The sequence below is a fragment of the Rhodnius prolixus genome, unplaced genomic scaffold, assembly GCF_049639745.1.
Source record: "Rhodnius prolixus isolate KJV_2025 unplaced genomic scaffold, Rpr scaffold_9, whole genome shotgun sequence".
Taxonomy (NCBI): Eukaryota; Metazoa; Arthropoda; class Insecta; order Hemiptera; family Reduviidae; genus Rhodnius; species Rhodnius prolixus.
In genome coordinates this window covers 9,001,520-9,029,383 of record NW_027411604.1, presented here as the reverse complement: position 1 = coordinate 9,029,383, position 27,864 = coordinate 9,001,520, and the positions used below count along the sequence as shown (strand labels likewise).

At 34.9% G+C, this 27,864-nt stretch overlaps 2 protein-coding genes across 3 annotated transcripts in view; both read right to left on the bottom strand.

Moving 5' to 3' along the window:
• LOC141454479 (centaurin-gamma-1A-like) overlaps positions 1-27,864 on the bottom strand; it is a 120,248-nt gene that overhangs the window by 10,264 nt on the left and 82,120 nt on the right. The window lies entirely within an intron of this gene.
• LOC141454476 (centaurin-gamma-1A-like) overlaps positions 1-27,864 on the bottom strand; it is a 215,356-nt gene that overhangs the window by 114,225 nt on the left and 73,267 nt on the right. Inside the window, exon 1 of one of the 2 annotated variants that reach the window (XM_074128722.1) lies at positions 19,321-19,518. The exons of the other annotated variant lie outside the window; for it this stretch is intronic. The gene's annotated coding sequence lies outside the window, so the exon portion shown is untranslated. Of the gene's footprint in view, positions 1-19,320; positions 19,519-27,864 lie in introns of those variants that run through there. 2 annotated transcript variants of the gene reach the window in all.

Here is a 27,864-nt window from a genome sequence, read left to right as displayed (position 1 = left end):
GATTAAATACGTGTTTTTTATTTTTTTGAAATTTCCCGCCGTTAAAAAAAAAGTGGGTGGAGCATATAACTCTGGTCACCCTGTATATTCTTTTTTTTTAAAAAAAAAAGATTCTTAAACGCTGTCATCAAATGTGCTTAATGTTTTCCAGTAACCACAATATAACTTTCCTTGTCTAGAAAATAAATGAACCTGCAATTAACCACAAAATAACCAAATTTTCTTTATAACCTCTCCAAAATTTAGCTCTTTCACACAACAATTTCCTTTTAACAGTACAGTCAAAACAAAAATCAGACTAGAATGAAACCGAAACAGTAATTACAGTAATTTTTTAATTAAAGTGATTAATTGTAAGTTCTTTTTGTGAATTATTTCCGTTATGTATATTCTTTTTTCATAGCACATTATGTAAGCCTTACAAATAAATAAATAAAATCAACACTATAACTAGGACAGCGGCCATTTTATGCAAATTCAATGCGCCCCAATTGTTTAGACTCCGGAAAATTACTGTCCATTATAATATGGCGAGGTTCTAAATTATACTGCTTTAGTTTACAATATAATTTATTTAGGGACTAGACCTGTTGATTAATATTATCAATAATATAAATACTATTAATCTCTTCTCTATAATATACTAAAACATAATAATAACTTTTAATGACGTAATTTAATAATGACTTTTTTTCAAATTTTATAAAAACCTGGCGGATTCGAGAGACCCATTGTGTGTCCAATGGGAACTTAATCAGCGATCGTTCTCCAATCAGAATTAAAAGGAGGTAATAATAAATGGAATGGTTATTCAAAATAATATAAAGTAGTTATATTTTCGTAAATATCGGATTTTCCTCTATTTATTTTAGTGAATATATTTTAGCAGCAACAAGGAATTTAAAGTAGATGAAGTATTAGTTAGTTAATTTCTAGAACAAAATGGAACATGCAATACATACAAATTTCTAACCAATTATTTGTTGATTTAGATGTTATTCTATTAGGAGCTAATTTGAACTGTTACTAACAGACAACAAACAATAGTGCAGACGATATACAAGGGAGTGGAATGTATGGAAGGAGTTAATTGATCTGCGAGAACTTACTTCATCACAGTTTGCACTTCTGCCGCAACTTGATGAATGTGTTCTCACACAAGATCCTAATTCTCATAGCTTTTGCATTCCACTGGTATGTATATATTGTTCCTCGGTTTGCGTGATGTTTCCTTAATAACATGCTTAACTTATGCAACAAATATACAACACTATTTGCCCATTTAAACGCGCATATATTTCCTTTCCCCGCCAAAAGTAACCTCATTATTGGAAATTTTTAAACTAATACTTCCCTTAAACATAACACTAAACGTCAGTCGAGTTACATTTAAATTTACTTCAACATAGAAATGTATACAGCAATAATTGCTTAACTCTAAATCAGAATTAGGAATCGTATTTTAAATTTTGTTCAAGATAACTGTTTTTACTTTACTAATTTGTAGAAGTATAATATTCTTTGCATTGCGATTGTGAATCGCAGAGAGCCAATCTATTAGCTTGGACTGAACTTCCTCACTCAGAAGGATATCATACCATTTTTAATCAGATCAAGTTTTTCTCACGTTAGAATGAGGTTACTTTTCGTGTTAAATTGCCTTACGCTCTCTTGCCAAAATTGTCCGATTTTGGCAATTACCAAAAATGCCAAATCTTACATAGTACCTAGATCGTACCAAGACGCTGAACACGGCACAATTCCCCACCTCAAGTAGTGCTAGCATATACCAATGACGAGAAAAGCACTGTTCAGACACCAGAAATTCACTGAGAAGGCGCTTATTTCCTCAGATGTTGACGCGCCATTAAAAAAAATTTAAGATAATTATAGCTGAATTTCTTTTTGACCCTTTTTTTGCTTTTATTTGAAAATATATTTCTTTGGGTCACTTTCAGGAGGGAGTTATGGCGGTTAGAATCTCTCCTAATCTGCCATTTCAGCTTGGCTGCTCTCATTAAATAAGGATTACTATCCTGCTGAAGTACGGCGAGCGGTTTGCTCTTACAAAACTCCTGAGATTTAAATTGGCCAGGGTATGTTGGCGAGTAACCCTTACTCACCACCCAAAAAAGGAGTTCTTATGATAACTAGCTTCATTTCTTAGAAGTTTCTATAAATAAGCAACTATTATATCGTATAGATTAACGGTTGGGCGCACAAATAAACATATAGGGTCAGAAATATAGACAGGCTTACCCTTTAGGTACTACCAAACAGAACCGGATTGTATCAACCCTCGTACACTAAAACGACCAGACAAAAAAAACGAATATATCTACCCTTTACATAGGACGAATGGTTATTATAGTTTTTATTAGGCTATAAAACACTCGAAAACCATGACAAATTGATGTAACCACCTCCTTCCTATAGCGTAATGGAACACAATGCGCAATCGCCATGTTAATCCATCTAATTTATGTACAGCAAATAAAATATTGCCTCAGGTTGAAAAAAAAAAATATATAAAAAATATGATTGTATTTGGAATAATGATTCCTAAATAAAAGGAGTGAATTTGTAAAGTGCACTACCAGATGTCACTAGCCATTTATTGAGGGCTATTTTACAATATGCGGACTTACAAGACGATATTTATTGTGTTTTGTATGTTCGGTGTGTTGACAAACAATATATTTTCAAATAGATATATGTAGTAAATGCACTGTCCACCCTCCCATTACAAATGTACCTTCCCCGCTGCTTTAGGGTTTGTCTGGCCATGTTTGGTCCATTCAATAATGGTCCCAGCCATTACGTATTATGTTCTGCATATCAATATTCCAATGCAGTAATTTACATTTACACGTATGATTTTTAAACAAAAATACCCCACAAGTTGGTCATTTACTGCAGTTCTTAGGGGTTCGTAATCACCAAACTGCCTGCAGCAAAACCAAAAAAATTAATCAAAATTGGGTCCTATGCTGCCCAAAAGCCTAAATCAAGTTCACGCAGTTTCCAAAAATTGAGTGTGACAGTTGTTGAGAATTGTTTCGCTAAATACATCAAGTTTCTCTCATCAACTTCTTCTGTAGGTGTAACTTTGAATGTTGGAACTGTCGGTGAATGTATTGGGCTAGGACACCCGCCGCAGGAACGTCCGATTGTTTTAATCAAGGGAAACGACCACCTTTGGTCTTGTAAAGTTAGAATTTTGGCAGCAAATTTGATACTATGAAAACCATAGGTGGCTCCGTAAAAGAAACGTTTAACTGGTTCCCCAGGTATCTACTTTGGTAAAATTGCCCTAGAATAATGTTTGATATGAAAGGTACAGACCTAATAAGCGGTTATATAAGCAAAGCAAAGATGTCGGTCTTCAGTTTAGTAATGAAGAATCGCTCCTAATAAAGTGGCCTTTTTTGGAAGATAAATTTTTGTCCCAAAATACTGGAGACAGACTTGACAACAGACCAATTCGTCAATCAACAAGGACACAATACTTCTCCTTAAAAGAGTCGGTATTAACTAACCCAGAATCGCACTAGCTGTCCATTCTTAACAAGTCTTTTGTTCGCTGTTACGTTTGCGGGGAGAAAATTGAAATAAACATCTGTTTAGCAAGAAAACAACTTCCCGTGCTAAAATTTAAATTTATGATGTCACTAAGGTTTTAATACAGTCCCCAAAAATTTACGTTTTTTAATAGAAATGGTTAAAGGTTAAAATAATGCACCTGCTTTACAAACTCAACAAGTACACTAACTAACAAGGACAAAACATAATTCAATTTTAGAAACAAAACTGACTACTGCAGATAATGTTAATTAACTTTTAATTACTGTTTCCTTAATTAGGATGATATACATTATGTTACTGGGATAAATAGGTCTGAGTGAAATCACAGCTGTTACTAATTAAAATGAATTTTTCATATTAAGTATTTATATCCAGTGCCTCCGCAAGTTTAGAACTTTAATTTCGAAACATTTTGCCAGGAATATGGTACTCAAGGCAGTTCTGGGGGATAATTGGGGTTACGCTTCCCTCTATAAAGAGTAATGTGAGGCCTCAATTAAAGGGAATAAATTCAATAATTAAACGAACTACCAAAACTTTGAAAATAAGTTTAACGGAGAGTCAAATAAAGTTTAGCATAAAATGAGCTTAACGGAAATGGTACTTCTAGTGAATCGATTTTTCAATTGGTTTTTGTAAATATATGTAAATCTATAACATTTGGGGGGGGGGGGGAATTGTAAGGGAATTTTTAAGAAAAAAGAAGTGGAGAGGAGAGAGTCGTCTCTAAAGAGCTATTTTTTGGTTATTGTACGGTTCTACCTCTAGGATAAAAATACAAAATGGCGAACTTTCCAAGAAGAAAGCTTTCATCTTATCTTTAAAAAAAAGTAAAAGTAAAGTATTGCCTGTTTTTTCAGGCGAGCTTTACGTCCAACTACCAAATTAGGTGATGTGGACGGTGGTGACTAGCAAACATACGAACATCGTCCTTTACTGTAAATTTCTTTTATTAAACATTAAATAAAATCCAAGGCATAGAGACCGGGAATCGAACCCAGTATCATAATACATATTAGCTGGCAAGAAAAGTAAGTAAAAACGTGTGCTCTTTATATACGAGTATGTATACATTCAATAAAATAGGAGTTTGCCTGTAGTGTTAATTTCAGGTATTCAAACACTTCTAGTTTATTTTATCAGAGTAAGCTGTATGTAAGTAGTTGTTCTTTTTACTTTGAATTTTATGTATCTGTTCTTTATATATCATTATTCTATATATTAATTATTTTCGAGTAATTCAGGATGTAATGGTTTTAATTTTATATTACTTAATTTAACAAGTAAATTGTTGTACGAGTGCAGGGCTGTCTCCTAACTAGAAGATGTATATTTCTTTAGGTAAATAAAATATATTATTATTTTTTTTATATATATGATTTAAGGCGCGTCAACATCTAAGGTTATTGGCGCCCAGAGCTTTTTTTCAGTACACTGCCGGCCTCCGGACAGTGTTCTCTCGTTACAGATAACACTGTCCATCACCGGACAGTGAGCTGTAAGAAGCTCCTAGGAAGAGAAAATCTAAGGGTCAGCTGCTGGATTCGAACCCGGGACCTCCGCGTGGGAGTCCAGTATGCTAACCTCATAGCTAATCCCTTCCCTATATTATTACTATTATTATTATTATTGTACATATCAGCTTTGCGGGCCTCGCATCTAACCGCTCGGCTACAGTGGCGCCATTCTAACAACTGTATAATATTTAATTATGAAATGTCTAACATAAATTCCCAGCAGAAAATACTGTATGGGAAATGCGACTTTCGGAAAGAAAGTTTTCTGTAATGATATAAATGTGTAGTTGGCAAAGGAATTCACTTTAAAGGATCCACTAAATATATGACACGTCCTTCAAGTTCGTTTAGAATCCTTTTTTTTTTTAGAGAATATACTATGATTGTAGGGGAGCTATGATGTCACCTTACAATCACCAGAAATTATTTAAAATGTTTGCGTAAAATATTAAACTAAATTTAATTTTTTGATTAATTCCTAATACTAAGAAAATTTGATCATGTGAATTTTCGCTTGAACGAGAATTTATGAGAATACAATATTTTAAAAAATAAATAAAATAAAATTGAGAAAGCATGAGAAAGTGGAGTGAGTGATCATCACACCAGATTAAGATGGCAAGTTAAGATTAGAAACTGTCTAAAAGAGAAGTTAGCAAATTATTCTCACGCTTTAAAAAAAAGCCGTGCATTTAAAATGAATGTTGCAGCACTTTAAAAAAGCTAAAAAAAGGTACATATTGGGGGCAGTTTGATCAATATGTGAAGTAGGAAAAGAATAAATAGAAAAGTCCCGGGCACTTTGTAATAAAAATGTCGTAATACAAATACGTTAGTTGTTAAACAAGTATATGTGGTCAGTTGGAAGGAAGTGTGGCCCGAGGCTTTTGCTCTTCAGCTCCTCCATTACGGAATGTAAAGCAGGTTTACCAACACAATCAACTTTCAATCTCACTCCTAGCCTCTTTTTTTTTGTCTCCTCCTCAGCTAACGTCAAGTGCAAGTCATGTCATGTATGCTCACAGTTTCAGTACCAAGGGCTTCATCTTCCAATGTCTGCTAAAATTTCTCAGGTTTCCCTCAGAATTCTGTTTTTTATAACCACGCATTTAATGTTTTTTTTTTTTACCTAATTCCATTGGCTCCTTGAAAAATTGATATTATTTAAGTTTAAACTGAATTATAAATCGTCAAGCTTAAAACTATAGTAGATATCCAAACATATTCAGTTACAGACAGTTGACTCATTTCAGTTATTTGCAGTTGTCTTTTTTTAACTAATAGCTTATTGATTTGTTCTTCCGCCAACCCAGTGGTATTCTCTGTTTTGGGGGTTACAATTGTTACAAATGATGGTATTCAATAAAAAGACAAATATACTCGTATTTAGTGAGGGCGATGCATATTGCAGGGAATTAAAATCTTTGTAAGCGTTAGTTGGCAATCTTGCGAAAAGTGTCATTCAGCTGTTCGATTAATATTTTCGCAAATATTATATATATTTTAAGGGCTTAGTTTCTGATGGCGTGTCCGCTCGAAGAAAGTACTTTTGGAGGACAACATTTTGTGATCCGATTATTACATGCGGAAAGCGTAAAACTGTCAGAAATATTCTCTCGGATGTATAAAACAATATAGCAGTAGTTGCATGGAAATGCGTAGGTGAAATTGGTTAAAGTGACCTCAAAAATTGTGAGCGACGAGCACCATCATCTTTTAAAGTTCCTAAGATACGATTTTCTGTCAAATTTTGTTAGAGGAGCAACACACTATCAACAGTCTATACTGTCTAGACTGGATTGAGAATCAAATTAAGCTCGCGATCATGAGGAACTGTCCGGGGTGGTTAAAGGGAAAGGGCTTGCTTTTTCTTCGAGACAACACTCATCCGGCACAACGGACAATGAAAAAACTATTAGCAATGTGGGCTGAAGGCTCCTACCTCATCGTCCTTACAGCCCTTATTAGATCTTACTCTTCGGAATTTTATCTGTTTGACCCGATAAAAGAAGCTATCCATGTCAACCAAGTGGTAAAGGAAGAAGTAAAAAACAGGCTTAGAGATCAAGGTAAAGAATTCTTCGCAAAGAAGATAAGAGATGGGTAAAGTGCATAGAAGTTTTGTTGGGGTTTTCGGGGTTGAGGAGGGAAATAAACAAAAAAATTTGTATTGATTTAATAAAACATTTTTGAAGATCAGCTGTTTGTCCGATTAATCATTGAATAACCCCCTGTAAAGACAAAAATTCTTCTATATTCCCAGTACAGATGCCGTTCTTTAAAGATGGCCGAGGTGTATGTACTGATTCAATCCAAAAAATAAAAAGTAAAAAGTATTTCGATACTTATTTCTGAACTAAACTAATAAATACTTAACGACCATCAAGCCTAGGATGAAAATTCAAAATGGCGAACTTTCCAAGACGGAAGCTTTCATCTTAACTTAAATATTACATCTGCTAAGAGTGATTACTCCATTATTGATAACGCACAGACACTGGAGGCACATGTTTTCTTAATGACTACAGACTTCAGTTATCTTTTAACCCTTCGCTGATCCATTAAGGAAAAGGTCTACGCCAATGATAGCGACCAACCTACTGAACTTGGTGTGCAGAAAATTCGAAGAAAACCTTTCAATGCTGTGGAAAATATAGAAATATCCATAATTTTTTAACAGGGATACTTTTAAAAACTTACTTCATTTAAAAAGCTCGCTATTGCCTCTTTTTTTAATTGAAGAATTACGTCTTATAAATATTCAATTGTAGATTGGTATTTCGAGCCAACATTAGCGCTACTTCTTTCAGTAGCTTTCTATTAACGGTTTTATTATCAACGCCAAGAATAAGGTCTCACCTTACTTAAAGGAAAAAATTGTGAATAAAATCAGGGCTAGACATTTAGAGTGTCCGATAAGTTGGTATCAAACTCGTATACCAATACTTAATACCTAGTTTTCTGTTCGTTGGGGCACTTCTTCCCCTCTCATTTTGGCCTCAATTTGGGGGGGGGGGAAAACGAACCCAGATGCTGTCCTACAAATTTAACAAGTTGTACCACAAAATTTGCATCTATTTCAAGAATTTAATGCTTCCAAAACTGCAAAAACTACAACATAAAGTCGTCAGAATTACAGAGCGAAAGCTTGAAGCGAACCGGAGCGGGATTGAAGTAAGCACGTTGGTAGTTATTAGGCGGAAAAAAAATCCATTAACGATGGATTCCCTCAAAATGTCTTGACCAGTCAAAAACTACGTTTTTAGTAGAGTAAGTGGTTCAATAAAAATAGTTTTAAGTTTCAAAATAAGACAAGCAATGACAAAACGTGCGAAACTACTTTACAGACTTCTTGGACGATGCTCCAAATTACCCATTGAACTCCAACGATTAATTTACAGTACTATCCTCAAACCTATGTGGACTTACAGGACTAGAGCAGTGGGGTTCAGCCAAACCTACAAACATACGGACTGTACAGACATTTCAATCAAAACTACTGCCGACAAATAGCTGACGCACCTTTCTACGTGACTAACCTCACTCTTTACACCGACCTCAACATTCCCTTCATAGACCAACTCGCCAAGATGAAATATCAAAAATTCCATACTGCTCTCTTTACTAACTCAAATCCTCTTGTACAGTCTCTTGCCTCCTCTGACTTCCCTAATATTCCTCGCCGACTGAATCGCCAGTGGCCCCGCGACTTCCTTACAGTCTGAAGAACTAAATCTCTACTCTCTCCTACTTATATTCTCCTCCTCACATTCCCTTATCTCGTCTAGAGAGATTTGTAAATGAAAAAATATCAAATTTGAATTATTTGTTGTACCTACAGAAGTGCCAGCAAGAACTATTGGCAAGTTATTTTTCGTGAGTAAGTTAAAGTAAACCAAGGCGATATTAAATTGTAGAAACCGCTTTTTCAAGTACAGGAACATCAGAAGTTTATCGATTAATCATTAAATAGATAAATCGAAGTTAATGCGAAGTCAGTATTTCTTCTTAAGAGGAGTGAGAGAAGAAAGTTCACCCTAAAAGATCAGCAAATAAATTTGGAATACCACACTTATGAGTGTATTTTTTGAAATTGGCTTCCCCAATTGCTGGACAAGGTAATATAAACTGGACGGACAGAAATCTAGATTTTTAGATAATGTTAGAAATGACTAAACACAAAGGGCCAGTATCCTGTGAAAGACCGACTTGTTAGTTACTGACAGGGTAATGTCAGGAAGTAGATCGTAAAGTATAATCCGTACAATGGATGGGAAGGAGGTACGCAGGAGGTTGTGTGCTATAAGTGAGTATATAAGGGATGTGTTCTTCGCACATTGTGTTCACCGATATACCTGCAGATCTTGGTAACAAATAGCTACCACCAAAATCTCACCCCCAGTCCTCTTTTCGTCCTACCCTCTACAACCTCCCGAAAGAGAAAAGTGCACATCTGCTCCAGATGTCCTTCTTCCTTGCTGACACTGACTTTATTCCTGCATCCAGGTATATATATATCTTATTCTATATTAGATCTGACCCATCCGTGGGGGCCTCCCTTCTTTTTGGTTTATTAAAAAGGGCGGAACCGTAACACTTCACTTAACGTTTTCTTGCCGTTCTCCTTACTCCAAACTAAAGAAAACCATCCACAGATCACCATACTAACCCTCTTAAGAGAGAGAAAGCCAAAAAAAGTAAATGTAGTTAATAAATTTTTATTATAGCTATAAAAGTGGTTGAAGTACACGTGTTACCGCCGCTGCTTTTACGAATTCCAGCGAGCCCTCTCTTCTCAGTTAGCCTCACTAAATTCAGCGTTCCCCTCCAGTTTGAACACATCTTTAATTATGTTACACACTATTACTGGGTTCGCCTGTAAATCACCAAAACTGCCCGCTCTGCCTGTGCCATTAAACAGATTGATGTTGAGTTTGGACGCTGGCTACCAACAGCAACAGTGATTACACAGAAATTTGATCATAACTTTCCAAGCTATCGATCTACGGCACGGCTCGCCCGATCCTCAAGTTAGCTGATGGTTAAAGTACTAAGATGGGTCTACTTCACAACTAGTCGCCATTATTACTGCTGAGATAAAAACTTATTATGGCCTTCTATGACAAAGTTATTCCGGCTTTTCTAAGTTTTTCTACACAATATAATCAATATAAACAAAATAGACACACTGGTTATACTACTAATAAAAAAGGAAGATGGTTTAACGCCACAAATTACTAAATGATGAGGTCTTACGCCGGATTCGAAATGGGTGATTTCAAACTCTCAAGTCCATGGCTCAAATCACCTACTGCCTCCAAGTTCTTTGAAATGAAAAAAGTAGTTTTGATAAAATGGTCAGTGCATATATAATTTGTTATTAAAACTAGTACGTGGATGTGTGGTTTGTGGACAGTATATGTTTGCAAACCGTTTAGAATACAATATTCAGTTTTGTACGTCAATAGAATTCACTCGCTACAATCTAAAACATTTCGATCCATAGTAAACGCTCCATTTACGTTTCTAACCTGACTATATATACAGATCTTAACATTCCTTTTATCACCCAAGTCGCTAAAACACGATACAGGAAACTTCACTTCAGCCTGCAATCTCATATAAATCCCTCTAGCTCAAAATCTTTCTTCTAGAACTCTTCCTGATAACCCGGACAAGACGCCTTAAAAGACACTAGTGAAGAGAGTGACTAATAGTTCAAAAGTTTTGGAGTGTTACCACTGGGTAACTTCTCCATTCGTTTGTATCTACCATTAACTTCTATCATTGGTACGCAGAGATAATAAAGCTGGGTAACGAAAACGTTTCCTCAGTACAAGATTGATAGAAATTCACGAATTGCCAAAAAAAAAAAATCAATTTCCCCCCAAAATGTACTTTTAGGAGCTGGATGATTGGCGAAGTGCAAGACGAAAGTTATTATCCAGTATTGTAGCACTAACCTACAAAGTTATGCATAATTGCATCTTGTTATTACTGAGAAAAACTGTTCGTGATGGTTGAACAACTTTTTTGTGACACGTTTTAGCGGAGATTCAGATTCGAAAATCTCTGTCCGAAAGAGGAAACCACAGCGGGAAAGAAGGAGAAGCGAAAGAGAGAGATAGAGTGAGCGACAAATTTTTGTTTTCCCCGAACTCAGATCTCAAAAAAATGAAAAAATTCAACTTGGAATTTTTATGGCAAATTTAATTATATTTGTTGCAATGAATCTGGTTTGCTTATTTATTTTTATTTTTTTAAAAAAAGGTATTATTAATTAAATATTAAGAATAAAACTAATAGTAATACAATAAATAGTTTGAATAGAATTTGTGGATAAAGAATGGTGGACTATTGTTTAAGTCATGTAGTTTCACTTAGCAATGATTCCCCCAGGGGCAGATAGTGAGTCTGTTGGGAGGCGAGCAGTACATTGTTGGGGGCGGCAAGCTCCACATTTCTCAACCAGATCTACACCCAAACTAGAGAGGTTCTACCACTGAATCTCTCACAGAAGAAATGTTCTCTTTGTATCCAAACACAAGTTTCACACCTAAATCTCTTTTACAACAAATACATGTCCAAATCTGCCTTAACAATGGTAGTAACGTACTGTTCTACTCTGTTCACCATGTTCGCACTGTATTCGTGCTCCGAGCGAACATTCTTTGCTGGCAACCATTACCTGTATTGGCATGTCTTTGCTTGTTTAATTACGACAGAGAAATCTGAAATGTTACGCTCATGTATGCACTTTTCTTGCTGCAACTCTAATTACCTAAATACAAAATTTATTTATTTATTGTTTAAGTTTATTTAAACGATTATTTATTACAAAGGCACTGATCGTTCCAATAAATCGACCACTTTCCTGATGACATCACGTGACCTGCGTAACCCCATTTCATCGCAAACAGTATGCAAACTTTTCCGGATATTTCTTAAGCAGATTGTGGACCTTAAGTTTTTAAAGGAGCACGTTCAACCACAATAGAAGATTATCTTATTTTAACTGAGAAAATCGCTTACAATTCATTATGAGGTATACTGCACTTCGTCTAAAAAAAAGATCTATTGATGCTAGGCGATGAAGCTTTTCCGATTCTTCAGGGCAAGTTCAGATTTAAGTGCGAATGTGCCGATAATAAGAAATCACCGCTAGCTACCTCTCCAATGGCCTCCACCAAGGTATACTGAAGAAAATAACCCCAAATTTAAATAAACTGGAAGAATGTCAGATAAGATACATACTTTTCCAACCACTGGTAACCAAACCAGTGCTCTTCCAGGTAACTAGGGAAGAAGCCAGCAATTTGGAATGACCACTACCAATGCCAACATACCCTTGACCCTAATGTCTACATATAGGATATGTTACACCACATATTATAAAGTCAGATAATGGTGGCCATCTCGAAAAGAAGACAAGCAATGGAAATCAAGACGATGTCTTCTATTTTCCCACCTTGGAAATGTAGAATACTGCCGTGGCGACCAGTTACAGAACTCTGCACTGTTATACACCCCTATTATTGGGTACAGAATCTTCAGGCAGAACGTTAACCGCCAATGAAAGCCAACATTAGTTTACCCTCTAATATTTGTTATCTAATGAAATGTTACTTTATATGAAAATGTCTATTTTTGAAGTGTGCATGTTTAGACCTGCCACATTACAGTTTTAATGAGCAGGTGATTGTTTTTATTAAAAATTACGTATAACTGAATATATACATTGTTTATAAATAAGTAGTTAGCCTTGAACTGGAAGAGCTCGCCAACTATACTAAACACCTGTTATTACAACTGAATTAGATTAGAATTGGAGCTGATGAGATGATGAAATTAGTTTTGGTGGTTGTTTTGTGGTGGGCTGAAATTGAAGCTGATATATGGCTCCATTGGAACGGATGTTATTCTCAAGAGTCTTAAAATATGCCAAAGAATTGTAACAGTCTTGAAGGTTAGAATTACTGATGTTGCCAGCGGTAATTGGCAGTTTATTTCATCAAGTCTCATGATGTTATTCACCGGCCTAAGTTACAAATTAAATTCCAAATATTTCAACTCACGCTTTTTACCTTTTAGTGGGTCTCTCAAAAAACAAAAAATCTAACATGAAAGTAAATTAAATATGAAAGCATAAAATTTGAACGCGCACCATTTCTTTCTTGCTGCAAATATTATGGCGAGTAAATGTTATTTCTTAAGTTTATTTTTTTTAAAAAATGCATCAATGATACAGTTTGAAATAAAATTATTTATACCATCATAAAAATATTCTCACAAAAAGTTTTAGTCTTTATTTTCGCAGCCATAAAAATAAATGATTAGCTCGGAATTTCTAGAAAAGTGTTATTAAACCTTTGAATAATTTTATTGCTGCCATAAGGTAAAAATTAAAATTTTAATTAAACGACAAAAAGAAAATAAAAGAAATAAAATAATTAAATAATATTTTCATAAACTAGCTTATTTTTAATGCATTTCTGAGAAACGTTGCAGCGGTTTTGGGAGCTAAGACCTCCTGAGGCCACTTACCTCAAAGACAGTTTAATCTATCAGCATATTTACTCATTGCATTAGTTAGCAGATTGTAAATAAGAAAATGCTTGGATAACCACTTGCTTTGGGCCTTGGGAATAGGGTACAATCAACCCAAATTTAAGGAGCTAAAAAACCAAATCATGAATAAAAGGTTACACCTCAAGTAGAATCCTATTAGATAAAAAAAAAAGGACACCATATCAGGATTTCAGCTTTTACTGGATATAATCTAAGTGAGAAATAAATGCACAGAGCTCCAAGATCAAAGAGCTTTTTTATTTCGTGTTACCGCTCGTAGAAGTACAGTAATCGTATAGGTTTTCCAATTAGAGTGTTGATCGAAAATACGCATATGTGGCATGAAATGCGTCACGAAATGAACACACACACACAAATTTTGCCCAAAACAAAAATGCAAGTAGTGCAAAACTGCATTCACGGTAAATAAAACCATTCCTGCTAACAAGAGTAAAAATAAAAATGTTCACGTTGCACTCTCCTTTGACATTCATTCTGGCGGGAAAATTTAATAACTTTCCGCAAAGGTGATGATGCAACTGACGGAGAGGAGTTTTCTGTTTAGTAAACCAAGGGATGGCAGCAGCGAGGAATTGAACAGCTCGCAGAAAGGTGCCTTATAAAAGACGCACATAGGGATCATTAAGTTTTGATCAATAATAACACAATTTATGGTCATTTTGTTTAATAATCGCCATTAAGAAAGATATTTTATTTAAAGTTATACGAAATTTAAAAAAAAATAGATAAGAAAGCAATTACTAAAACAACAGGGAGCCTTCCATTGTTTGTAATATACGAGAAGAGGTGGATGAACTGTTGTCCAGATGGGGTCCTTAAGATCTATGCGAAAGGAATTGAGAAGCAAAACAGCACAGCAAGATATTTGAACGTTATAATAGTCGGAGAACTTTATTTCAAAAACTATTCTTATAATATTATAGCCTTGCATTATTTTAACAGGTGACAATATGTTTAAACAATACAAGACAATTAAACGGACAAAGAGAATGCAATGGGGTTGACTCACCCAGGGGGTATGCCCCCGGCCCCCTTGAGGAGGGGGTTCATAAATAGAATAGTTTGCACTTCTTGAGTTCGATCTTTGTGATAGGAAAGCAAAGCTTTTGTGGACTCAATGCAGCTCAATTACTCGCTCTCAAGAAGGCACTGCTACTCCGAAATTTGATTTTTGGATTTATTGTCGGAAAATTCATTTTTTTGGAGGTTACCTTGAGAGTTGTTAGGCTGTGTTTGTATTTAAAGAGAAAATATAAAAAGAAAAAGTCGCAAGAAGTTTGAAGTTATGGCCGAAAATGTAATTTTATTCTAAGTGAATCCATCCTAAAGATTGTCTCTACACTTTGTAAGCTCATCGTACGGAAGCTGAAGAAAAATTAGACAACAATATTCTGAAACAATGGTCTAACCACGTCAAGTACCTCGTCTTAACATTGGACAACAAGCTGACCTTCTCTATTCACGTTTAGGACAAAGTGAACTCCGGTAAACTGGACTACAAGACTAGTTTCCTTTACTGTTCTGAGACTCGAAGATGACAGTACAGAACAGACACCTCTTCTACAAAGTGGTTATAAGGCAGACATTACTCTACATCTGCTCCGCCTGGAGCCTAACCTATAGCAGCTACTTCAAGATAACCCAGAACCAGATACTCAGACAGTCTAAGAAACAACAGATTTATTAACATAAAACCGGAATTCAGACATACCAACTCATCCTGAGACTACTCTTCTCACCTATGCTGACGATACTGCCATCTTATCGACTAACAAAGATCCATTAATATGCTTAGAGAAACCTTCAGTCTCACCTCACCTCCTTAGAAAATTGGTTCAAAAAATGGACTATCACAAACTGAACTAGACAAAATCTCAAAACATTACCTTCACTCTTCGACGCATCACTCTTCCTCCTGTCTTTTACAATTTAATTCCTTTACCAGTAGTCAACGTAGTCCACTACCTTGGGTTTTACCTTGTCAAAAGACTTACACGGAATCCACATACACAGCTTAAGAGAACAGAACTCAAAAGACGCTTTAGACAACTGAAAAGACTACTAGACAACAGAACAAAACTCACTCAGGACAACAAAAGACTTGAGTAAGTATTATAAATCCAGCATGGGCTTATGGCATCGAACTGTAGAGGCTCAACCAAACGCTCAAACCTCCCAAAGGATCCAATCTTTAATTATTCGCTCTATAGTTTGGCGCTCCTTTCTACGTCACCAATCAAACCATTAACACAGACTTGAACAAATCCTTCGTCGCACAAGTTGCTAAAACACGATACAGAAAATTCCATCTTAACCTTCAATCTCATCACAATCTACTTGTACAACAACTATCTTCAAGAACATTTCCAGACAACACTTCTAGGACAGTCTTAAAAGACAGTGGCCTCGGGATCTCCTCTCTGATGACGAGAGACTATAGATAGTGAAATGTTATTGGAGTGTTACCGCTGGGTAACTTCTCCACTATGAGAGTTATATGTTGTTTATTGTTAACATTGTTGCTTGTAACGCAATAAAATGCGTTGATTGTAACTAAATAAATGATTAAAAAAATACATATATATAAAATCACTGGCACATTAGCTAATAAACTTGATAGAATTTGATAGCCACTGTTACAAACAGAATGTAAGTTCTCAATGAGCCGTAATTCCACCTTTATATTTTATTTCCTGTTTAATATTGTTTTTTAATGGCGCGGCGACACTTCCAACCGGAAATATTACATTTGTCAGACGAGATTATTGATCTACAATGAAACTGTTTACTGACCCTGCACTATCTTTGGAGCCGTATATCCCGTCGATTTTTTTCATTCTAATTATCTGAATTTTTTATTATTATTATTATTAATTAATAGTCTTTTAATTTAAACTATAAACATTCAGCGTCAAAAATTTAGAGCTCTGAAAATAAACCTAATTAAGAAAAAGTCAAGACTCAAATAAAAGATTGCAGGAAGTTTTGATTAGATATGTTTGTTCAAATCTTGTACAGAAACTTAAAAGAGTTTTGTTTTGTGTTTTGGTAAAAAAAACAGCATCAAATTTTATACATGATCAATTTAAAGGTACCATTTTCAAAAAATTAAAATACTATTATACGGCATTTCCGGCAATTCTGATAAAAAGTTATAACAGTTTATTAAGCGTAAAGAAAATCTTAGTAGCTGTTAAAAAAAAGGAAATTTTTAAAAAAATTGAAAAATCGACAATTAAAATCGACACATTAAAATGGCAATTGCGATTGATTGATTTTGACCATAAGTTGAATCTCGAGGCTGGTGGTGGTACCTTAACTAATATAAAATTTGAATTTTCCTTGATTTTTCGCCCACCCACTCCGCTGGCCTGAACACTAACAGAAAATAATATATTTTAAAAACCTATTTTTTGAAGATAATGAAAATTATCCAGTGAAATATTGAATTGATAACGCTTAACCTTAATAAAATGGCCGCAAACAAAGTATACAAAAAAATTTAAAACGCACATTGTAAATATCAATACACCTGTACAGCAGTAGGAGTTGACAAAGTATAATCAACTAGTTCAAAGTTTTTTTAAATAAGGCCACATAAAAACAATAAACGACACAAATCTAACCAATCGTAGTGCTTCTAGAAACAGAAAAACTTTGTTAATCGAAGTTGTGCGTGATTAATTAGTAGGAAACAAAATGCACGCAAAGTTACAAAGGGGTGGGTATGCAAAGATCCGGTCAGGGAAAGAATAAAAAAATCATTCCAATAAAATTATTTATATTATCGTTGATGGATTTTCATCCATCATTAGAGGTGATGATTAGCATCAACAGTTTGGGTTAGAGAATTTGATTTACATCATGTTTCTGGCAGAGCGTGGGTGGTTACATGATGTATAGCTTGTTCTACATCTCAGCGAGAGTGTAAAAGTATACTAACACAATACTATTTACAATGATATTATGAACGACCCCAATTAGCTATAACAGGGACACCCTATTTAAAGCCATTCCCTACCAAACACATAACAATGGCTGAACAAACCTCACCGAAATGCTCTGTAATAATAGATATAATAATGCATAATTATATTGCAGCCTGTTGCATAGAACCTACTAATTAAAGTGCAGAGATTGGAGTAATAAAAAAAAAAACCTTCCTCGGCCGAGCTATTAGGGGAGCAAACTTATCTAAAATGTTGCCAGATAGATGAAGTGGTAATAATATAAATTTAAAACAATTCCGATAATGCTATTAGATGCTAGACTGTACACTGAGGAGAGAGTGAATAATAAAGCCAAATCAATGTCCGCTTAAAATGTCAATTATGACTCTTTTAAGTGCCGATGGGTAAATCATTTAATGTGTGGCGATGTAACGAAGTTCCAACAAAACCCAAGAGTTACTACCTCCACAACAATCTCTGCAGACCATGAGACACCTGAATGAGTGCAGGAGATGTCAGTGAAGAAGTAAAAAAATGTACTTCAAGCTCTCAGTTAAAACTACTACTGCAACTATGCACTTTGTTTTCTAGCTCTATTGGAGATACTATTTAGGTATTATCAGAAAAAACAAATGCATTAAAGAAATAATAAAGTGAAAAAATCGTGGAAAAGATTAATAAAACATGAAACAAAAAGCAAAATAAATAATAAATCATAATTGCAAATTTATATTACTACAAATTGTAGGCTTACAATAAATGAATAGATCACATTTAAGCTAACATCGAATTGTAGAAGTACCGTAGATGTTGCAACGATAACTCACAGTAAATAACCATTCGAAACTATCTATTCGAGCGTTAGGAATTAGTGTAAATTGATGAGAAATTAATGTAGAAGAGTTGAAAAACACTTGTAAGTTCAAGCTAAGTTGGACAAGAGATTTGATACAATGTTTTTACTGTATTAAGAGTAAACTGATAACCTTCTCAAACATTCTGGTAGTTTAAAATTGGGCTAAACTTATTTAAAACCAAATAACATTCAAGATAGATCCTATAAGCCTACAAGTTTTCTTGAATAAAATTTAGAATCTTTTGTTTTCATAGTCATTCAACCTTGGTAACATCACAAAATAAAAATGAAAACGAATCCGCAACTAGAATCTTTCCAATTTGAATGAAACTTTCAAATTAAAACTCTTTTTAAACAAAGAACTATAATGATATAATCAATTAGTAGTATCATTCAATGATAAAAGACTTTATTAACTTCCATTAAGCTGATGTTAAGAAAATGTTTAACTCACAAGATAACAGCAATCTCTAAATGTTAAATGAATTACTTTTATTGTCAGACACTCTGGAAGTCTGTAGCAATTAAACCCGTAATTAAATAACAAAAATAATTTGAAAATGACAAGTTAATATTGTTTAAATTAATTAATTAAGAAGTGAATTAACCTTTTGCTCCAAACTGAATTAATGTTCAACAAAAATAAGCCTATCCCAGACCATATTATTTCAGCTTGTTTAAAATAAATTGATATTAAGATTGATAACACTTATTATGCAGAAAATGTTAAATGTTTATGAAATACGTTTCATTTCTAAAATAACTATGTACTTAATTTAAAACTTCAGACTGAATAGCAACCAAATTTAAATATTTTCCTTACCTTTATTTCATACTGCATACAACCTTTCTTTAATTTTATTTTCACTATTTCTTTTCAATAATAACATATCCATTAATATTAATACACTTCAACATATCATGTTGCACACTTTTAAATGAATTCAAAACCAAATTATGAGTAAAAAACAATCACTTTAAATAAATAAATACAGATTAAATCACAACAGAGCTATCACACGAACGGCCATTACAACTAAATAACACTACCATGCTATCTAGCGGTCGTTTCTATAAACCTCACCAGTCTGTCGCTTACTGCTACCTAGCGTAATAATTTGAAACTATTGGAAAGATTTCACCTTTGGTAATTTTTTTAATTATTTATTTTTCTAATGGTTTATTTTTTTTAAATTAGACAATAATTATTTTTATTGTTTAAAAATACCAGGGACGATTGGTAAATCATAGTTTTATTATTAAAATTATTAGTATTAGCGTATTATTATTATTATTGTTATTTATTTTCGTAACTGATCACACACGTTTATAATACTTTAATTTTCACTTTACTATATTACTGTACTATATTTTTAATTTTTAATTTCATTTTTACAAAATGAAGAAGAAAATAACATAACTTTGTCAATCTTAAAGCATATTACTTACTGCTAAAAAACAAAAAAGAACCAAATATGACTAAATATAGTACAAACCTTGCTATTTTATTATCTCACTATTTTATGATTTTTCAGAGGCTTTCAGTTAGTATTTTGACTACTAAAATTGTAGGCAATAAAAATCAAATAACATATAATAAAATAATAAGAGATGCAATGAATGAGTGCATGCATTATTGTTTGAGAATTTAGTTGAAAAATAAAGAATTTAAGAGGTTGAAATGTTGTATTCCAGGACTGTAATCGCTTTCAGGATGTTGGCCAGCTACACTATAAATTTCCTTTTCTCTGCACTATTGTTGTATTCATTTCTTTAATAAAATTTTAATTATATGTAGGAATATTTGTAAAGGTACGTCCAAATCATATGTCGCGGGCAAAATTGATGCAAGTGTACTCGATGCCAGATCACTCTTATTGATCAGGAACCTTCTGTTTCACAACCTGATTCTTCACTAGAAACCCTGCTGCGGATTCTTAATTATTAAGTCAGTCATGGACCTTAAGTTACAAGTTTCAGTTTCAGCTGGATTGTGATTTGGTTTATTTTTAACCTCAGACATGGTGAACTTTCACTTTTGTTAGCAGAACAGCAATTAAAACAATAAAACCACCAAGAAATTAGTTTTCTAGGGTATTAAAGGCAAGTAATTGTTGTAAGGTGTTTTAGAAAACATTGAGAGATGGCCTTAAAAGGGAGCTCAACTTTTAGCGAACCCAGACTGCAACTAAAAACATTGGCAGCTCATAAATACCATCCCCTTGAATACGAGAAATGTTGGCATCAATGGAAATGAAGTTGTCATCGAACTGAATGGTAATAGGAAGGATATTCCATTCACTCACCTAAAGGAAGTTATAAATAAAAATATGGACTTTGTGCAGACGATCCTTAAGGTTAGCAAAGAAACCCTGAAAAAATCAATTAGGGAATCAAACATGGTATGAGATTATTGTAAAAAAACTCTGCCGATGAGCTCTTAAAAACTAGGTAGGAGAGGAAGAACCAGTCTGATGATTGGTGCTTTAGGAAACATTTCAAGGGGATGAGGATATTCAACCTACAGCCCTTGGCAGTAACAGACTACGTCAGCAGAAGGAAGGATTTTGGTTACGATATAAAATTTTGGGTACTGTAGAAGATCACAGCACGACTGAAGGGCAAGATGCTCATCTATCTTCAAAACTCACTTGTAACTGACAATAAGCCATTTTTGAGCACCTTCTAGACCTAAGAGAGGCTAGGATATGCGTTCTCCAAAAGCTCCATTGAGGTACCCTGAATGTATTGTCGAAGAATGTAAGTTCTGGTGAGCTGTGGGTTCTGTAAACTAACCCAGCAAGTTCCAATTATTTCTGTAGGATCTTCAATGTGTAGTGTAAAGTTTGGAGGTATCAGTTTTGTGGGTAACTAATCATGTTGGACAGGGATAGCCACAGAGACTTTGAGTTCCTCACATCCAGTGATGTAATCCTAAATTTTTCGGGAAACGGTACCATAAAGCCAAGTTTTGTTAAGAGTGAAAACAAATCACTTACCTAGCCTAACTTTGCATTAAAAATACCATTTTTTCACACACACACACACACCCACAAACAAAACAGATTATGGCGCGGTTACAATTTTGTACGGCTCCCGAATTAGTCTACAGTTGCAACGCTGCAGAACATGGCGGCACGATTCAAAACTGAAGTCGAGAGTAATTCTTTTATTTTTAATAACCAGTCCCTAAGGTTTCATATTTTTAAAAAACGGTTCGCGCGAACCAGTAGGATGCCATCACTGGTTACTTCTCCAATTGGGAAACCTACCCAATGTTTTAAAATACAATAAATTTAATATTTATCTTTTAGATAGACCAATTGGATAGTACCACTTTAAAAAAAAAAAATTAATAAAATATTTAATCATTTACTTACTCATTAATGTTTGAAATTAAACAACTCTTTTAAGGCTTACCTGAAACAGAAAAGTAAAAAATTGTTTTAAATAGAATCATTAATTTTAATACAAATATTTGGACAAAAGATCCTGCATGGCCAACCATCAATTACGTTGGAAAAGATACTCTCTCTTAGATATCAGAATTGTTTAAATACAATATTAACTAGTGTTCAGCGGTACAGGGAGCTGGAGTTGCCAGGGAGAACTGTCAAGACCAATTACACCTCAAGTATCAGCGCCACATTTATGAGCTTTTGGAGAGAGTCGAAGAGTGGATATCCTGGAATATCCGACGGAAAGACATGGTCCCTACACGGATATTCATATATTGAGCACCAGTTAGCGAACGTTCCATTTTCATCTGTTTCTTTAAAGTACGAGGGTCGTTTGAAAAGTCCGTGCAAATTCAGAGAGATAGCACTACTGGCGCGTATCGAGGTTATGTTTAGTTAGTAGCATCTCTTGGAAGAACACACACCAAGTTTCAGCCAGATCGGTCTATTTCTTTGTGTTTGGCATTCGTTTGAATCGAGGAAGTCGAGTGATTTTTCAAAAAATGGACGAAAAAGAATTTCGTGTGTTGATTAAACACTACTTTATGAAAGGCAAAACGCCTCAGGAGACTAAAGAGAAGCTTGATAAACATTATGGTGACGACTCTGCACCTTCGATTAAAACAGTTTATAAGTGGTTTCAAAATTTTCGGAGTGGCCATATGGGCACAAGTGACGCTGAACGTTCTGGACGCCCTGTTGAGGTTACTACTCCAGAAATCACTGATAAAATCCATGATATGGTGATGGATGACAGAAGAGTGAAGGTGCGTGAGATTGCTAGTGCTGTGGGCATCTCGAATGAACGGGTACATAATATTTTGCATCAACATTTGGACATGACAAAGCTATCCGCAAGATGGGTGCCGCGATTGCTCACGCTTGACCAAAAACGAAATCGTGTGAAGTGTTGCAAGGACGGTTTGCAGCTGTTTCAGAAGAATCCGCAGGACTTTAAGCGTCGTTTCGTCACCGTGGATGAAACATGGATACATCACTACACTCCTGAGACCAAAGAACAATCTAAACAATGGGTTACCAAGGGGGAATCTGCGCCAAAAAAAGGCGAAGACCGTTCCTTCGGCCGGAAAGATTATGGCGACTGTCTTTTGGGATTCGCAAGGAATAATCCTCATCGACTATCTGGAAAAGGGTAAAACTATTACAGGTGCATATTATTCATCGTTATTGGACCGTTTGAAAAGCGAGTTGCAAGAAAAACGCCCACGATTGGCCCACAAAAAAGTCCTTTTCCATCACGGCAACGCACCAGCTCTCACCTCAGCAGTTGTGGTCGCAAAATTAATGGAAATAGGGTTCCAACTCGTTTCACATCCCCCCTATTCTCCAGACTTGGCTCCCTCGGACTACTATTTGTTCCCCAATATGAAGAAATGGCTGGCGGGAAAAAGATTTTATTCAAACGAGGAGGTGATAGCAGAAACGAATGGCTATTTTTCAGACTTGGACAAATCCTATTATTCGGAAGGGATCAACAAACTGGAGCAGCGTTGGACGAAGTGTATAAGCCTAAAAGGAGACTATGTTGAAAAATAAAAAAGGTTTACCCCAAAAAATTAAGTAGTTTTTATTTTTGCACGGACTTTTCAAACGACCCTCGTAGTTACAAAAATTTAAACAAGTGTATAAGCCTAGAAGCACTACAGTTGCCACAATATGAAGTAGATCACCTAGTTAGCGGGAAATGTAATTTAAACAACTTTATTAGGGAATTGCAGCTAAGTGAAAGAGCACACTTAGAATCAAGAGCGAGGGAGAGGCAGTTTCATAGGATTTATCCCAGACTGAAATACAATGTAGATTATACTCTGATTCACAATTGATTATTCAGGCCAGATCAGAATCATTTTATCTAAATTATAAACCTCCACACTGAGATAACTGAGCAGTGAGCACATGTGCAGTCTGAATTTTGGCGTGGATTGTCTCCTTTCGTTTTCCGAATTAGTTGGTCTTTTTCTTTAAATTCGTGCTTCCTTTAATTTTTTTTTATGGCAAATGAAGTTGCACCAGTAACGAAGGAACCTATTAAACAAAAAGAACTACCTTGAAAACGAAACCCTAAAAGAAAATCTTGAAAAAACAGACAATCCTTCAATGTGAAATTAAATTGAATGGTACGGTGCCAGAGAGTGACAATACCACGACAAAACTGGACCAGAAATCCTCAAATAATAAGGATGAAGATGAAAGCATTGTTGAGAAAGGAGAAATGAAAACTAGTGAGAAAAACTGCAGCGATAAGAAAGAAGAGGCTGAAGTTGTTTTCATTCAAGAAATGGGATTCATGGTGAAAATAGTTAGTCCAGGCACCGAGGCATTTGATATTCAGGTATCTAGTATGGAACTAGTACAAGTGATACATCAGTTGTTAATAGATAGAGAAGAAACATGCCATAGGACCTGTTTTTCTTTGCAATTAGATGGCAATACATTGGACAACTTTGTTGAGCTCAAAAATATTGAAGGGCTGAAAGAAGGATCTGTTATTAAAGTCGTAGAAGAACCATATACCATGAGAGAAGCTCGTATACATGTGAGACATGTTAGAGATTTACTCAAGTCGTTGGATCCTGCAGATTCATATAATGGAGTGAATTGTTCATCACTTTCTTTTTTGAATATAATTACCCAAGGAGATATAATGGAAAAGAAGAAAAATCGAGCAGATAGTGTAGATTGCACACCGCCAGATTACATTATGCCTAATAGCAAAGAAAGACCTCCACTGCTTCCTTTACAATCTATGGCTAAGGAACAAAAAAGGGCCTCAATGTCTCAAAGTGTAAACCTCCACACTCTAGATGCATGTCAATTGTGTGTACCCTTTGCAATTTACAAGAAACAGAGAAGATATTTTGCACTTTGTCGGAATATGCCCGATACTAGCCCCCCTTACAGGCGGCAATATTTAGGAAAAAATGTACTCTCAATAGATGAAATTTGCAAATATCTCGATGGCAAGGACTGGTCTTTACTCTGTAAATATCTAAAAGATGCCCTACTTTATAGCAAATTGTTGCTGGAAGATTTTGTTTAATTAACTTCCGTGTTCATTTGTTTTTATTCTATCTCTTTTTTCTTTAATTTTTTTGTTAATTATGAAAGTAAAAAGTTGTTTGTAATCATACATAGATTAGCAACTCGGCAGACGGATTCTGTCCATGCTGATAAGTGCTACTGATTTATGTTGATCTACGAGTATTTTGTAGAATGTATATACCTTTATCTTAATAAATGCACTATTATTATTATTATTATTATTATAAGCCTAGAAGCAATTTGAGCCAAGGATCGCCTCAAAGATAACGATGCGGTTCTCATTCCGATTCCCGGCATTAATCCATTACACAATTAATTTGAGGCCTACTATGTTTGTCTCCCCTTCCGATACTATTACTTCGATAGCTGGAATGCAAATAAGCATTACTGCAAATAAATCCAACTAATTTAAACATAAAAATGTTTACAAGCCGGCAGAAATGTTCTTTAAATGGCAAAAATAACATCGAATCTGTTAAAAGAAGAAGAAAAAAAAGAGGTCACACAGAACAAGATGCTGGGCGTACTGCCAAAGAATATTTCTAAGGAGCCAAAGGGTTTTGCCTCCCGTCCCCCCCTCACAATTTGGTATCAACATTGCCGGCAATATTTTTCCTTTTTCTGCTCATAAACATTAAATTTTCTGTCTTAGCCATTTGGATTTTGTGCAATTATTTATTTATTTTAACTCAATAAATTTCTAAGTCAACTTGTTTTGTTCTGAAAATGGAAAATAAATTCAGTTCAGCTTATTTTTGGATCAATTAAGTCTATTTCAAGCAAATAATGAATCACTTATTTTCCTTTTACTCGGTAATTTAAAAACTTGTATTTTCTGAACGTGTGATGGCAAGAAAAATTGGTCTCAAATAGAGAGAACATTGTCCGGAGGCTGGCAGTGCCCTGAAAAAGCACGGGGACTTCATATGCTCGCCTTAAATTAAAATAATCGTAACGTATATTTCAATTTAAGGAAATCGTTTTAGAGTAAAAACTACGGATGGATAAAATTTTTTTGAATCAAATCATCGATCGACAACTAAATTAACCCAATCATTTTCAATCAAATTTCAATAAAAAGAGATTAATATGCTCCTCAATACAGAAGAAGAATTTGTATAGAATTTTAATTCACTCCATTCTCAAACTACGTATAACAAGAACGCTACAAACATTTAATTTAAACAAAGTAAGTAGCCAAATATGACAGACAGACGCAAACAGACGTTGCTTTCAAAACAGATAAAAGCACATTTTAGACTTTCCCCGTCGTGTAATGGCATCCCACTTCTTGCTTTATTAGAGACACGTCTAACAATAACAATGTTGAAATGATAACCGGATTCAAAGTTGTATATACAGTTTTGCCACTACAAAACTGGCGCACCTTATCAAACCATTGCTGATAACATCCGCTTCCTTTATTTATCTAACGAAATTTAACAACTGATATTTAAATGTGCCAAAAGAAGCACGATTAAGCCAAAAATAATTATTATGGTAAATGTAAAATAAAAAGAATAGTCAAACCACTTTTTCAAACCAATGCTTCGAAATGACGTAGCTTTAAGGAAAAATTATTTTACTTAATATTAAATAAAAATAATAATAAGTCGTTTTTATTCCGAAATATGCAAAAAAAAGAAAAAATAATATTGTTGTTGGAAGGAAGGTGCAGGAAGCTATTATAGCTGGCCTTGTACTGATCCTGCCGTGATTTGCTGCAATAATATTTCTACCGTACTCCTTTTATTACATAAATACATAATTGGATAATTGTTGTAGAGGATAGGTGTTACAGCTAAATGGTATATTTGATAATTCACGATTTAGAAGTGATAATTCAGAAAAATGTGTAAGTCTTTTCACGGGAAAATACAAATTTAAAGTTTAAGGATTCCTTTTTTTTTAAAAAAAAATTAATCGAGTGAAAATGGTGTCCTAAATATTCCCTTCGAACTAGAACTAAAATCAAACACAGATAATATATCTGTGTAAATATAAGGGTGTACGAGGGTCGTTTGAAAAGTCCATGCAAAGTCAGAGAGATAGCACTACTGACGCGTATCGAGGTTATGTTTAGTTAGTAGCATCTCTTGGAAGAACACACACCAAGTTTCAGCCAGATCGGTCTATTTCTTTGTGTTTGGCATTCGTTTGAATCGAGGAAGTCGAGTGATTTTCAAAAAATGGACGAAAAAGAATTTCGTGTGTTGATTAAACACTACTTTATGAAAGGCAAAACGCCTGAGGAGACTATAGAGAAGCTTGATAAACATTATGGTGACTCTGCACCTTCGATTAGAACAGTTTATAAGTGGTTTCAAAATTTTCGGAGTGGCCATATGGGCACAAGTGGCGCTGAACGTTCTGGACGCCCTGTTGAGGTGACTACTCCAGAAATCATTGATAAAATCCATGATATGGTGATGGATGACAGAAGAGTGAAGGTGCGTGAGATTGCTAGTGCTGTGGGCATCTCGAATGAGCGGGTACATAATATTTTGCATCAACATTTGGACATGACAAAGCTATCCGCAAGATGGGTGCCGCGATTGCTCACGCTTGACCAAAAACGAAATCGTGTGAAGTGTGGCAAGGACGGTTTGCAGCAGTTCCAGAAGAATTCGCAGGACTTTAAGCGTCGTTTCGTCACTGTGGATGAAACATGGATACATCACTACACTCCTGAGACCAAAGAACAATCTAAACAATGGGTTACCAAGGGGGAATCTGCGCCAAAAAAGGCGAAGACCGTTCCTTCGGCCGGAAATATTATGGCGACTGTCTTTTGGGATTCGCAAGGAATAATCCTCATCGACTATCTGGAAAAGGGTAAAACTATT